At 34.7% G+C, this 7,502-nt stretch overlaps 1 long non-coding RNA gene across 1 annotated transcript; it reads left to right on the top strand.

Moving 5' to 3' along the window:
- The first annotated feature begins 3,048 nt into the window (after window positions 1-3,048).
- Window positions 3,049-6,808, top strand: LOC311601855. The gene is made up of 4 exons (XR_014780668.1): window positions 3,049-3,066; window positions 3,162-3,192; window positions 5,502-5,563; window positions 6,793-6,808. It is a non-coding gene; the product is annotated as an uncharacterized lncRNA (long non-coding RNA).
- The last annotated feature ends 694 nt before the right edge of the window (window positions 6,809-7,502 follow it).

Below are 7,502 nucleotides of genomic sequence, written 5' to 3'. Positions count from 1 at the left end.
CATCTGAAGCTATAATCCTGCCTCCAATTAAATGTTTTCCTTCACAAGAGTTACCATGGTCATGATGTAATAAAACCCTAAGACAGTCATGGTGGTCATCACAGTAATAAAACCCTAACTAAGACAAGCATGGTGTCTCTTCACAGTAGTAGAACACTGTCTGAGATAATAACATATCATTTTAAAAGATATACAGTGAAGTAGTAACCTGTATCTGTTTGTAGGGTGAGTGAATCTTGGGTTTTGTTGTTGTAGTCGTTGATTTAGGAGATCTCAATTTTTATATGTAACTAATTGTAGTTATCAATCTTGGGAGTTATATAATTATCACCTAAAATAATTTGTGAGTACTTATAGTAAATATGTATTATATACTATATATCACTTATAGTAATTATATTCTATTGCAGTTATATCCAAATTTAATAGTCAAAATATAATACATAGGAAATACATTGAAAGCTAACTTTAGAAATTATACAAATTCTGACCTGTCTACCATTTTCTATTGTCAGAAAAGGATGATGAAAACTACATTTGAAAGGAATAAGATATTACTCAGAACTCACCAGGAACCAGAAATATAGCATTCTCCTTTTGGTTAGTCTATACGCAATCTAAAAGAACAAGTCATCAGATTTATAGCTACCTTGACCTTTTCTTCCCTGAGTGACATTAACATAAAACAGTTCATACACTGTGGATCTAACAAGAAAGGCTATAAGAGTGCTTCTTCTCTCTTGACATTTTACTTGACTTTCAAAGGAATGAAAGACTGAATATCCCGTGCACTGTAAATATCATGAGGGAAGTTAAAGTCATCACAAAAATGCAATAAAATGTTTATAAATAAAGAACTAGTTCCAGAAAATGGGTAAAGTATCTATGTACAAGACAACAGGGATTATGGGTAGGTCTATTAGATTCAATTATTTAGTAGTGGGTTTATTAGCATTTACATAGCAATACTTAGTGATTGATTTTTCTTCTTAAATTATAAGACACAAAGATACAAAGATTATATAAAACCTCTGGTCAGCAATCAACAGTTTATTAACTAATTTGTAATGTGTTTAGGCATTTTAATATACATTTGTATTCTTTGAGAATTTTATACTGCCTGTTTTGATAATTTTTCAACATAGTCTCTCAACTCTTTCTAGAGCCACCTCCTTCTCTACCCACCCAACTTTGTGTCTTTAAAAAATTACATCAAGTCCAATTTGTGCTACCCAAGTATTCCTGGATGTGTGGCCTTCTACTGGAGCAAGTAACTCTCCCTCTCCTAGTAGTTATTAGTTGTCAATAGCTCCTCAGCTAGGTTTGGACTTCATTGCCAACTCCCCTCTCTAATCTGGGATTTGGTCTGGCTTGAACTAGCACAGTTCTTGAGCATGATGTCATAACCAATGTAGTTCATACTTGTCGTTTCCCTTATGTATCCAGAAGACATTGTTTCCTTGTATTCATTCACTGTGTCCAGCTCTTACACTCTTCGCACCCCATCTTCCGCACTGAAACCTGAGCCTTTGGAGAAGGAGATGTGGTATGGATGTTCCATTTATGCCTTAGTATCTCATAGTGTCTCATTATTTGCATGTTGGCCAATTGTGAGTCTTGGTTAAACAACATCTACTGTAAATAGAAGCTTCTCTGATGAGGCTTAACAGATACATTAATCTATACATGTAAGCAAAAGTCATTATGAATTGGTTTAATACTATGTCCATTTAACATTATAGTAGTAGATTGCTTCTCTAGAACCTATGACCTGGTATAGCTATAACTGATAATGCTCTTGACCTAGAATTAATCTAAGAATTGAGGTTGGATCGAATTCTTCCTTAACAATATTTGTAGACAAACTCATACCTTGATATCCCAGTTATATTCTAAAACATAGTTTTATGTGTTATTTTTCTCTTCAAGAGAACAGAATAATCTATAAATCATTGTTGATTGAATCCTGATAACAACCAGGTATTATCGGGTAAGTAATGGAGGGACTATAGTACATTGTACATCATCACTCCCTCAGCATCTTGCCAGATTGAAGTGTGCTCCTAATCTGGTGTTGCCATTGTTTTTATAAATGTCCTGTTTGGCCTTTACTAGTGAATGTGTACAAAATGGTATCATATTCATTCATTGACACTTTTATTTTAAAATGTACTTTGGATGAATATTTTGGAATTGTTTTATTTCCCTCTGCTTTAGAGTATAGTTCAAATACTAGCTCCATTAATGTTTCTCATTAAACATCAGTTTTATAACTTTGAGGGCTGATGGTGTATATTTACTGCTTGTAATGGTACCAGCTCAAACAGGTAACTAAATAATATTCTAATGCCTATAATTGTATTTTTACAGTAGTATTTTAGGAAATATTCTCACAGAATGTTGAGTTGTGTTTCACATTTTTGTTATAGTGGGGCTGGAAGTCCCCAGATTGTATAAATGGATCTTGAAATAATGCAGTCTCCTTGGGAATTTTCAAATGTATAGGTAGAATGAGGCTTGCACAACATAGATTTTCCAAAGTACATTTTTCAGAGACAGATCAAGACATCAGAGTGAGACAATGATTGTCAAGTAGTTCATAGCTAAGATCCAGGTAAGTACTCTGCATACATGTAAGGAGTTGATATTGTACCTTTCTTTTGGCACCATGTTTTTTGTTATTTGTTTGTTTTGTTTTTGTTTTTGTTTTTGCTACTGCTCAGGTAAGAAATGATAAAGTCTTCAGTAGTTACAATGACTATGACAACATACTTTTTCATATAATAGAAAAAATGATAATAAGCTTTATTGTTAGGGGTTTGTTTATATACTAGTTTGCTATTATGGAACTCCAAGCTTTCCCCAAGAATATTGCAAGACTTGAATTATTTATCTACTGTTTATATAGAGTTAAAGTGTCTCTTAATATTTATGGGCAAGGAAAGGAGCATGAATCCTGTAGGGTTATAATCTGAAACACATTTTCATGGTTTTGTTTTTCATATTCACTTTGGATGAGTTCAGAGATAATTGAAGATATCATTAGCAGAGATTACTGAGAGCCAGGTAAGTGGTTCAGGGTCCACAGAGCAGAACTTCTGATCTTCAGCATCCAGGCAGATGAAGCATGTGTGTAATCCAATATTGCTTTGGTTCTGTAGGTACCCTGTAAGAGTCTTGGCTTGTATACAGGTATGTAATGAAAGCACATTCACTCACTAGATGCATATTTATTTTCAGCTGTATCTTTGATGAATGTTTTCAGTATTCATATATTCTCCCCACCTTTTTTTACATGTATGCATTTATTACTTTGGAGGATATTATTGAGACAGGCTCTTGCTCTGTAGCCAAAACTAGCCTGGAATTCTTTATGTAGCCCAAGCTTGCCTCAAACTTGTGTCAGAACTCACATTCCAGCTTCCTAAGTGCTGGAATTACAGGCATGAGCCAACATGTTTGGCCATGTGTGTGCATTTAAAATATAAATATGTCTCTAACATGACTAGTAAATGTCATATTTTACCATGTCCTTGCTGATACATTATATATATTTAGTAAGTAAGTGAGGCATAAACAGGGTGCAGATATTATTACTATAGGATATTGACCTGTGGTTTTGCAATTATCCCTTGGAGAGGATAAAAGTTCTCTTACATGTCGTTGTCTATGAAAACTTTATGATAATATGATAATACAGGCAATGTAGATGGCTACTAAAAGACATATTGGCCTTAGGAATTACATCATTAAAAAAACCAATTTGTTACTCTTCTCTCTCTCTCTCTCTCTCTCTCTCTATATATATATATATATATATATATATATATATATATATATATATATATGTTACATCAAGACTTCAGAATAAACTACAGATGTCACTAAGTAGACCATTTCTGATATTCAAGTAAGTGTTGATATGTGTTAAATCATATCTGAATACATCTGATTAACAAATATACAAGTAAGCAATGATGGTGTCTCTAATCCTTTATGTAATCATGTTATTCTATCACATGTTCAAATAAGAAATGTTGGATTTATATAACATAGGTAGCCATAGAAGCCAGTAAAGTACAAAGAGACCATTTGAGGAGTGGGGCTTGAGAGGACAATAGTAGAGCACAGGTGATATGAAAAAAGAAATGAAACAGGAGATAGTAGGCTTGAACTGGGGAAGAGAGAGGGAAGTCAACAGAGAAGGAGAAAGAAGAAGGGGGGCAAAAACATTAGGGTTGTTTGATAAAATATCAATGAATGGTATTCTTTTATATTTACCTAAAATTATAAACAATATGTATGATATATATATATATCATACAATATATGCACACACACATTCACACACACATATTAAAGGAAGTTAAATCACTTAAGCTAACAATGCTCCTCCCTAGAGAAATCATAGACTAACAAAAACTCCAGTACATTACATGAAAAACACTCTCTTCAGTTGGTTTGTCAGAGTAGTTTGAGTCCCAAAGCAGTGTTGATTATTGTCTGGCATAGTGATGCATGCCTGTGTGTGTGTGTGTGTGTGTGTGTGTGTGTGTGTGTGTGTGTGTGTGTGTGTTTTGAACTGAATATACGTATATATTCAAAGTAGCCCTTGGTTGCCTCTCAGGGGTTAAGGGCAGACCCCTATTGCTATAGACGCCACTAACTTAGGACACAAGAACTTGGAGCTTGATCTGACCTAAAAGTCTACTGTCCATGCTTCCAGAAAATAGAATGCAAGGAAACTGTTAGGGAAAGGATGCAATTAAACAGGCATACCTAGATGTAGCACCTATGAACCACAACAGTGACCAGCATGGCAAGATATTTATAAGGATGCAATGTGGCACTCACATGCTAGTGGCAACCAACAGCTGTCTAATTGAATTTAAGGCCCACTCAGCAGTAGGGAAAGCATGCCTGGTATTGGAAACCTAGCTATCTTCCTGAGACTGGTAAGGTCATGGACCTCAGAAAATAATCTAGTATCACTAATTTGTGAAGCCAGCACAATTCCTTAGTATATTTTAAATCTTATCCTTATATCCACAGATAAATGTAGTTACTGCCCCCTCATCAGTAAAGCAAAGGAAGACTATCATAGAAAACCCCAACTGGAAACAATACAGAGATTAACAAGCCACAGGGAGCCCAGTCCCAATGGATACATCTACATCACATATCCTGCATCTATAGCTCAGGAAACATCGTGGAAAAGGGGGCAGAAAGATTTAAGAGTTAAAATACCAGGAATTATTTTGTAAAACAATGCCTCCAGGTAATGGCTACATAAACAATAGCAGAACGATGGCAATATCAATGTGAATGTTGAGGCATTGATTGCTTTCTGGTTCATTTTCCTTTTTATGAATTTATCAAGATATCAATAAACATAGTATAATTAGAAGATCCCCAATTAAAAAGGAATAGACTTGTTAAATTAATTCAGTTCTTCAGATAAAGAACTATGTTCTCAAACCTGATTGTATCTTTTCTTTCAGATTTCCTTCAAGAAAACCTCATTATCCAAAAAAGATTACGTTGACTCTTTACTAATAACCTGGTGAGTATAACTTGATCACAACTTTCTGATCTCTAGTATACATACAAAGATAATGTATCTAAACTGGTGTTTATCTTTTCTTTTCATAGTAGTCCCTTTTTTGGTATGGATGCTGTACAAATGGTTACCAATGGTATTAGCTATCCCCTGTAAAAGAATCATTTGACCCCACAGAGGTTTTAGCCCACAGGTTGAGAACTGCTGCTCTACGTAGCCTGGAGCTTGCTGTGTAGACCATAGTTGCATTGAACTTACAATGATCTTTCTACTTCTGTGTTCTGAGTGATGAGACACAGGTGAGTGTACCAAGCCTGGATAGACTATATTTTTATATGGCAGAGACATTGAACATCAACCTGTGTATTTTAAAGGATGGATTGTAACATGTTTCATTGTCAGTATTGCTATCAGCCAGCCCAGAAATAAACAGATGTGTTTTTGGTACCCAATCAAAAGAGGATGGAGTCTCCTGATAGTGCTTCTACCCTCAAAGCAACACAAGGCTTTAGATAAGATAGATTCATCCTGAAATCACACAATAACCTCCTGAATTTCTATGTGTACACATAGAATGAGTCATATACCAAATAGGTGTTTTAACTGTATTTTGTTTTTCAGAGCAAGTTCAAAGCATCATGGTGAGAGAGAAAGTATCATTGAGTGGGGCTAAGTTGTAACGTGAAGTACATCTTTCTTAACATATGTAAATAATGATGACCCTAACTTTTCTTTTCACATGTTTTTTTTTTGCCAATGATCAATTAAATAGTGGGATACTAACAATTTTACTAAAAATAAGATTATATGTCATATATGGCAAGTTTATTCAAATGTATACATATGGGAGATTGCTCATATCTCAGCATGTTTTTTACTATGTACTTGCTACCCTGGAAGTAATGATAGGATATTCTGTATTAGTCAAGAAAGGGTGGGGTCTCTGTTCCTGTTTTAATGTTTAATAATTCCAAGCATTCAGATAGAGTTGAGTGTCTCTTTACAACAGTCATTGACAAAAATGGACAGGAATCCAGGTAAAACAACTTGTATCTTGAAGTATATTTTTTCTTTTTCTTGGGGAAAATAGTATCCACAGAATCTTGCAAGAAAGCAGGCAAAAAAAAAAGAGTGATCATAGCATAGCAAAGACTGTCCAATCTTTAGTATTCAATAGATATGGAGTGTGTGTCTAACAGTGTTGCTGTGTTTTTTACTTTTTTTTTTTTAAGAACTCAGAAAAACTGAAAGAATGCACGTATCTCGATTCTGGACTTGTCATCTTGAATGTAAGCATGGAATTTTTAAAAAACCTGGGGGTTGAAAACCAAAACTTTGCTACTATTACTAAGACTTTTCAGATTCCATTGACTTCTTACTGACCAATAATATGAATAATAATATGAATAATATTTATAATGCTAGGTACATACTCGAGATTTCAGGTGCTTTTTCTACTGCCTTTCACTGTGAGTTTAACTGTGGGATTTTTTTTAGCTACCCTCTGAAATGAGTAGCAATTATCTGCAAGGCTTTGTCTACAAATATCCAGGTAGTCTGCAGGGTTCTGAAATAATAAACTGACCTGGAGAGCATGCAGTGGTTCTAGTAGACTGCAGCGTCTGTCAAGTTACTATTCCACATTGTGGGTTTTAGAGACAAGGCAGATCCTCATGGTGAGCCAAAAAGTGTCACGAAAAGGAACAATGCTACTATTCAGAAAAGTGCTCAGGAGTCTGAAATCATATTAAGTCATAGGTGGTCTCCATATGCATATTTTGGTGGTGGTGGTAGTGTGTAGTACTTTTCTTGTCATCATGCTTTTGTTGCATGACTTTTGTTTTCACATTACCTTCAAGAGAATACAGTGACCCTGAAAAACGTTGATGGAAACTTGTTAATTTTTAGGTATATGGTAAAGTATATACCATAGCACAAACCA

The sequence above is a fragment of the Acomys minous genome (genome assembly GCF_964271855.1).
Source record: "Acomys minous genome assembly, chromosome: 7".
NCBI classification, from domain to species: domain Eukaryota; kingdom Metazoa; phylum Chordata; class Mammalia; order Rodentia; family Muridae; genus Acomys; species Acomys minous.
Note: the sequence above shows the minus strand (reverse complement) of the source record. Positions and strands in the feature narration are given on the sequence as shown.